The sequence below is a fragment of the Diceros bicornis genome, chromosome 13, assembly GCF_020826845.1.
Source record: "Diceros bicornis minor isolate mBicDic1 chromosome 13, mDicBic1.mat.cur, whole genome shotgun sequence".
Taxonomy (NCBI): Eukaryota; Metazoa; Chordata; class Mammalia; order Perissodactyla; family Rhinocerotidae; genus Diceros; species Diceros bicornis.
In genome coordinates this window covers 40,020,385-40,028,058 of record NC_080752.1, presented here as the reverse complement: position 1 = coordinate 40,028,058, position 7,674 = coordinate 40,020,385, and positions in this window count along the sequence as shown.

Genomic DNA, 7,674 nt, shown 5'->3' with positions numbered 1-7,674 from the left:
TGAGGGCGATAGGAACTTTCATTTCTTGAACACTCACTGCGTGCGAGGCTCTGGGCTAAGGGCATGGTAATGCAAGGATGGGTGAGAGGCGTGTAAAGGGTTTGGGTTCCCTCTGCTGATGATTTAAAGGTGAAGGGATTGTTTTACTTGTCCCTTGGGCAAGTTCTGTTTTCCATACTGCAGACAAATTAATTTTATTCTTGGGTCTTCTACATCGTTTGGCCAATCCAGTTGTATAACAATAATGGTAATCATTTGTTTCTTTATAAAATGGGGCTAATGATCAACTGGCATCGTATAAAGGTGACCCATAAATGACAATAACTTTCCCTTACTCCTTCCTTTCCTCCCCACCTACACACACCCTTCTCTTGGAGAAGTTGGTGACAGGGCAGGATGATTAAACTGGGGAGCAGAGAGCTGAATCCCTTCACCCCTCTGGGCTTTTGTTTCTTTTTGGCACAGGGGGTTCTGAGACCCTCTAAGCAAGCCCTTGCTCCTTCAGAAAATCTCTCTTGTCTGCCACAGCACCGAAGATTCAACTCCTCCAGATACCACATGTCCCCTCTGATCATGTGTTACATATTCCGAGTATCGTTAAGTCCTAGAAAGCAGAGTTGTGTGTTGGGGATTTGATTTCTATTTTTCCAAGCACTTTCTTATCATTTCATTTCATCCTTTATAAGCTTTTTGAAGTCCCTAAGTCACACATGGGGCAGCTAGAGCCCAGAGAGCAGAAGGGCTCTGGTTAAGGCCACAGAGTGAGTGACAGAGCCAGTCCTCTGACCCAAGACATGCCAGGAGCCCATCTGAGCTCAGGTACTCTGAGCCCCTTCTTGACACCAGGCTTTGTGCTTGGTGCTTCTTCACAGCAATTTTATAAAGCAGGTGTTATCCCCACTTTCCAGACAAGGAAACTGAGCAGGTGAAATAACTTGCCCAGGTCACGCAGCAGCAAGGGACAGAATCATGATTTGATTGGGGCTGCTTCCAAAATGTGTGCTTTTTATTTAATACCTCAAGGCCTCTGCGGCTTTGCTTTTTCGGAGCTATGAAGATGGCCTCTCCCAAGTCTCTGCAGCAGTCATCTTGTCCCCAAAAGCAAGAAGTGATTACCGAGGCTGACCCCCACGCCCCACTCTCTCAGCCCTGCAGCCAGGGTCAGGGGATTCACAGAGCAGGGCACACAGGCCCCTGCTGCAGCAGTGATCTGCATGGAGTGCCCCCCCATCCCCAAAGCCCATTGTCTCCCCAGGAGACAATACAGATAAAGGACCAGCCTAGTGGGCTGCCTGCATCAATCGGTAACCATGGAAACCCCTACGAAGACAATTCCAAAGCCCTCCCTGCCACCCTCCACCCTGCAGCTGTGGCTCCAGGAACCCAGCCTCCAGCAGAAGGGGCATTGCTGATAATTGCTGCCCCCCACCACTACCACCACTGAATGGGACACAGCTGGGCTCCCTTCCACATACATCCTCCCACTCCGCCCCCAGAACTGGTGTTGGCAAAGGGGTCTTGGATGTGTTAAGATCTCAACCTTATTTCTTTTGCAAGAAGGTCCATTCTGTGAGGTTCTGCACTGGTGAGATATGTCCTTGATTCCAGGGTTGGGCAGAGGGAAAAGGGCTCCACAGAATCCTTAAATTGGACGCTCAGCCAGGCCCCTGGAAGGGCTTAGGTCTTCAGCGCATGATTTCCCTCTGGTGGCCAGTTGCTGCAATTGTCGGTTGAGGCTCTGGAGAGGAACAGAAATTATTACCTCTTCTTCCTGGGTATCTGCTGTGTTCCAGACGCTCACGTGTATTTGATCTGATCCTCACGACCAACTGTGAGGTGGGTGTTCCTGTCCTCTTTGCACGTGCTGAGGGCAAGCCTTGCAGAGGCTATCCAGAAGGAAGGATAGATAGCAGAGTGGTCGAGGGGGTGAACCAGACGGCCCTGGCCCAAAACCTGGTCCAGCATCAGCAGTCCTGTGACCTAAACTCTGAGTCTCCGTTTCTTCATCTGTGAAGTGGTAGTGATAACAAGACATACCTCAGAGGGGCCTTATGAGGATTATATGAGTTAAGATTTGTAAGCCTTCAGAACAGTGACTGGCGCATAGTAAAGAAATAAATTTCTGGGCCCAGAGGCTCAAGCTGTGTGCCTTCAGCATATCATTGAACTACTCCTGGCCTCAGTCCTTTCCACAGTGAATTGGGGCTAATCGTGGCTTCCTCATAGGGCTGTTGTGATAACTGAAGTGGATTTGGGGTGTGAATGAACTTGCTTTGCTGCCATTAGATGTGTTTTTGATCTGCCTTTGTGGGGAGGAATGATCACGAGGGTGGGGTGGGGAGGAATGAGTGCGATTGGAAAGTGAGAGGTTATGCTTCTGCTCTGTCCACAGGCCAGGAGAAGGAAGCACCTGAGAATTCTGGCCCCATGACCTCTTTGGCCTCACGGGGCCTCCAATTTCCCCCCATGCAGAGTCACACAGAGACTCGGACTTTCCTGGGAGGAGATTGGGAGTAGTCTTTCAGCTGTTCCAAACTTCCCACTGAGTTCAGTTCAATAAGCAATTCTTGTGCTCCTGTACTGCAGTGGGCACAGGGCTGGATAGTGGGGTGTGAAGACCAGGAAGACAAGGAGCAGCTTAAATCTGGAAGGGAGGACAGAACAGAAAAACAGCTGTAGTTACCCTGTGAAATGATGACAGAGATTCCTGACAGGAGGTGGGAAGCAGGGGTCTGAGAGATGGGCAGTATAAGCTCGCACCACCCATCCCTGTGCTGTGGCCCACACCACCTGGCCTCCAAAGGCTGAGTGTCTTGCTTATTTCAAAAGAATTCTGAGTCTTATTTTTCACTGTTAGTAATTGATCTGGATTCTTGATTTTTCTGTCCCAGGTTTCAATTCTGTTAGTCTGAAGAGCTAAAATACACCCATTTTTATTGAGTGTTGTTGAGATCATGTATGCATATGGGGTACACCGCATTCTCAATGACTTGTGCATCTGAGAAACTTGTGTCTCAGAGCAGAGGTGGACAGAAGCATCCCAAATGGAGAGAATAGCATGGGCAACAGGGAGAGCAGGCAGGTCAGAGGGGGAGTCACAAAAAATGTGTTTGATCAGAGCCTAAGGTCCTCATGTGAAGGGGGCTGGAGATCAGAGGGGCTGCGAGCAGGTCGGGTGGCCAGGCCATGGTGGGGAGCTACTTGCCAGATCTTAAGCTAGAGAGTGACAAGGTCAGGTGTACCTTTTAAGCAGTTCCCGCAGGAAAATGAGGGAATAAATTGGTAATCACACGAATTGTAGGTGGCGCTTCCCCCAAGCTCCCCTGGGCACCTCTTTTGGGACCGGAATCCAATTGCCCTTCTCCAACGAGGGGCCACCCCACAGGACCCAAGATCTGTGAAAAACATCTCCCGGGTCTGGAAACATCTGGAAAGAATCTGGCCAATTTGGTGGCCCTAGCCTTCCCAGCAGGGCTGCATCCTTCACATCCTTTTTCTCCTCCCCAAGCCCGTAGGGGGTTAACTTGACTAGAATAGACAGCCTGGCCGGCTTTAGGCAGGTGCCAGAGTTCACCTCTAGATGGCAGCCTTAACCCTGAAACCCCACCAGCTTCCCCAAAGGCCAGAGAGAAGACAAAAAGAACTAATAAATACGAAGGATGCACAACCACTCTCTCAGGTATGCATCATATCTCTATTTTACAGTTGAGAAAACCAAGGCTCCGAGGGGTGAGTCCAAAGTCACATAGATAGGCACAGTGGAACTCGGCCTCTCTGAGCCTTAGCTTCCTCATCTGTAAGATGAAACTGACCCACCCCTGGCAACACTAATCTACTTTCCATCTCCATGGATTTGCCTCTTCTGGACATTTCATATAGTGGAATCATATAATATATGGCCTTCTGTGTCCCATTTCTTTCAGTTAGCATACTGTTTTCAAAGTTCATCCATGTTGTAGCGTATACCAGTGCTTCATGCTTTTTATGGCTGAATAATATTCCATGGTATGGATATATCACATTTTGTTTATCCATTCATCAGCTGATGGACATTTGGTTGTTGCTACTTTTTGGTTATTATGAATAATGCTGTTAGGAACATTCATGTACATGTGTTTTGTGTGAACACTTGTTTTCAGTTCTCTTGAGTGTAGATCCAGGAGTGGAATTCCCTGGTCATATGGTAACTCCGTGTATAACTTTTTGAGGAACTGCTAAGCTGTTTTCCATAGTGGCTGCACCAATTTACGTTCCTACCAGCAATGTATGAGGGTTCCAATTTCTCCACATCCCAGCCAACACTTGTTATTGTCAGTCTTTTTGATTATAGCCATCCTAGTAGGTGTGAATCTCGTTGTGGTTTTTTTGTTTTTTTTATATAATTTTATTTATTTATTTATTTTTCCCCCCAAAGCCCCAGTAGATAGTTGTACGTCATAGCTGCACATCCTTCTAGTTGCTGTATGTGGGACGCGGCCTCACCATGGCCGGAGAAGCAGTGCGTCGGTGCGCGCCCAGGGTCCAAACCCGGGCCGCCAGCAGCGGAGCGCGCGCACTTAACCGCTAAGTCACAGGGCCGGCCCTCGTTGTGGTTTTAATTTTCATTTCCCTAATGACTAATGATGTTGAGCATCTTTTTATGTGCGTATTAGCCTCTGTATATCTTCTTTGGAGAATTTCCATTCAAATCATTTACCTTCTCAATACATTTTGGTGATATTATCACGCACACACACACACACACAAACAGCACATTCACATACCATCCTAGATTTACTTCAGCTATCACAATAGCCCGATAAAGCAGTCATGCTCAGCCCCTCAGCCCCATTTCACAGGTGAGGGAACTGAGGCCCAAAGTAGTGCAATGATATGCCCAAGAGCACACAGCTTAAAGACTGTCAGGGCTTGGAATTTTATTTATTTAACAAACAATCACATAGTATTTACTATGTGCCAGTCCAGAGAACCCATGAACCTCACATTCCAACAATTTTCCAGCAAAAGTACTATTATGACTAGCAGAACTTTCCTGAAGCAGCAACTTGTTTCTTTTTTTAAAAAAAAAATACAAAATTTTTCTCTCCAATTACCACAGTAATACATGCTGTGTGTGTGTGTGTGTGTGTGTGTATGTGTGTGTGTGTGTGAGGAAGATCAGCCCTGAGCTAACATCCGATGCCAATCCTCCTCTTTTTGCCAAGGAAGATTGGCCCTGGGCTAACATCCATGCCCATCTTCCTCTACTTTATCTGGAACGCCGCCACAGCGTGGCTTGAGAAGCAGTGCGTCTGTGGGCTCCTGGGATCCGAACCTGTGAACCCCGGGCCGCCGAAGCAGAGCACACACTTAACCGCTGCACCACCAGGCCGGCCCCAGTAATATATGCTTATTATAGAATAGTTGCACAAGACTATACAGAGGAGCACAGAGAAGATGGAGCAGAGATTTTTCTCCCTCCCTTCCCATGGTTCCCATTTGGCTTCTCTCGGATTTGTGGTTCATATGAACAGGTAGCACACTGGGGAGCCCTGGAACAGGAGGTCTGTGCCTTCAGGAAGCCTCTGTCAAGCATTTTCTATTTTGATAAATAGGACTTGGAGCAGAGAGAATCTGAGGCATTTTTCAGGAGATACACCAGGGATGAGACACACCAGCTGGAACGGACGTTTGCTGTGGTTTCGGGGCTTTGGAGCCTGGCTGGGACGGGGCCTCCTCCCTCACCAGCTGTGCAGCCTCAGGCAAGTCACTTAGTGTCCCCCATGCCTCAGCTTCCTCATCTGGAAAACGGGACTAAGTGTCCCTCACTTATCGAGTTGCGGGGCCCACTCTTTCCACCCCCAACAACATCGGCAGCACTGGACCGCCTGGTTCATTGGCAGAGCATACCCTCCTTCACGTGGGGTTCCGGGGCTGAGTTCCTTGTTCAAAATGGCTCAGTGCCTTGGGAGACAGAAGTCTGAGTCCAGATCCTGGTTTCATCTTTAACCAGCCCTCGGTCAAGTGCCTCTACATTTTGAGGCTCAGTTTCCTCATCTGTCTAAATTGTACCCATGTTACAGGGCAGTTGGGGGGTCTCAACATAATATGCATGTGAAGTGCCTGGCTGGGGGCTTTAGACTGAGAAGTGCTCAGGAAACGTGAGTAATTATCACCATCACCACTACTGCAGGCCTACTGTGTGCCTGGCACTCTCAGGGAGGAGGCACAAAGGTGAAAACAAAGCACGGGCGCTGCTCCCAAGGAGTTTGAAGTTTCACTGGATGTCTGACTTCAGACTCTGCTCCTGCTACTCCACTGTTTGAGTCAGGCCTTGAAGGACGGATCAGATTTGAGAGCTTGGGGAGGGAAGGGAGGAGGGGCCCTGTGGATATGGAGCCACGTAAGCAAAGCCTGGGAAACGGGGAAGTGTACGGCCAGAATGGAAAAACTGCAAGTATTTTAGTTCAGTTCTATGTGAGGGCCTCCTCTGGTCCGTCCACACAAATCTTAGCTAAAATATATTAAGTACCTGCTATGCACACTTCCGAGGACTTTACCTCCAACACGTTGTTGAATTCTCACAGTAAATGGAAAGTTCACTTTTGCCATCTTCATTTCAAAGATGAAGAAATTGAGGCTCAGAGAGGTCCAGCGACCTGACCAAGAGCGCATGCTAGGAGTGGATGTGGCAGGGACTCAAGTTCACGGATACAGACTGCAGATCCGTGCCCCACACCTTTTGCAGGAATTAGTCAGTTCCCAGGCGGTGAAACTCTCAAGCCAGTTCCAGCCGGCCGAAACTCTACCGCAGAGAGCTGGCTCTCGGCCCCCTTGCTGGCTCCCTTCTTTCGTCTCAGCCCCACCCTGCCACCCCCATTTCCCTTCCTGGCCCTGGGGCCCTGCTCCTTCCCCAAACCTGCTCTGCCGCAATTCCTTCCAGGTTTCCTCATCTGTGAAATGGGGATAATGATAGTGCCTGTCTCAGAGGGGTGTTATGAGGATCAGAGGAGATGCCCAAGTGCTTGGAGCCTGGCACATTCAGAACCTATATTAGGTTCTGTAAATATTAATGATCATCACCACCACCATCATTCTGAGAGTGTCCCTCAAGTCCTATGAAATAGGCTGAGTGGAAGCATTATCCGTATTTGACGGTTGAGGAAACGGAGGTGGAGAGGTGGCACAGCAGCCTGTCCAGGGTCACTCAGCTGAGAAGTGGAGAGCGGGACTTGAATTGGGCCTCTTGAATCCCTGACTTCAGATCTCATTAACTTCTGCCACTCTTTGCTGGGAAGATGAGCAAATCATATAATCAATATTTATTACCCACCTTCTGCATGCCAAGCCAGGCCCTAGATGCTGAGGGGCATTTAGAGAGAGATAACACTGGGTCCTTGAGGGAGCTTAGAACCTGATAAACAAGGCATGGAAACAAAGCAGAGGCCGGCTAACTTGCCCAAGGTCACACAGATAGATTGGCTGACTGGAGAACTGGCAGTCCAATCTGGGACAGGCCAGCTCCTGAGCCCTTCAGGGCTCCTTCATGTGGTGAGGCAGAACACACTAGGGGTCCAAAGAGGGCAAGAGGCACTCAGACTGGGAGAGGGGAGGCAGGCAGGGAAGGCTTCCTGGAGGAGGTGAGGTTTAATCTGGGTCTTAAAGGACCAGTGAAATATATAGACTAGAGTGAAG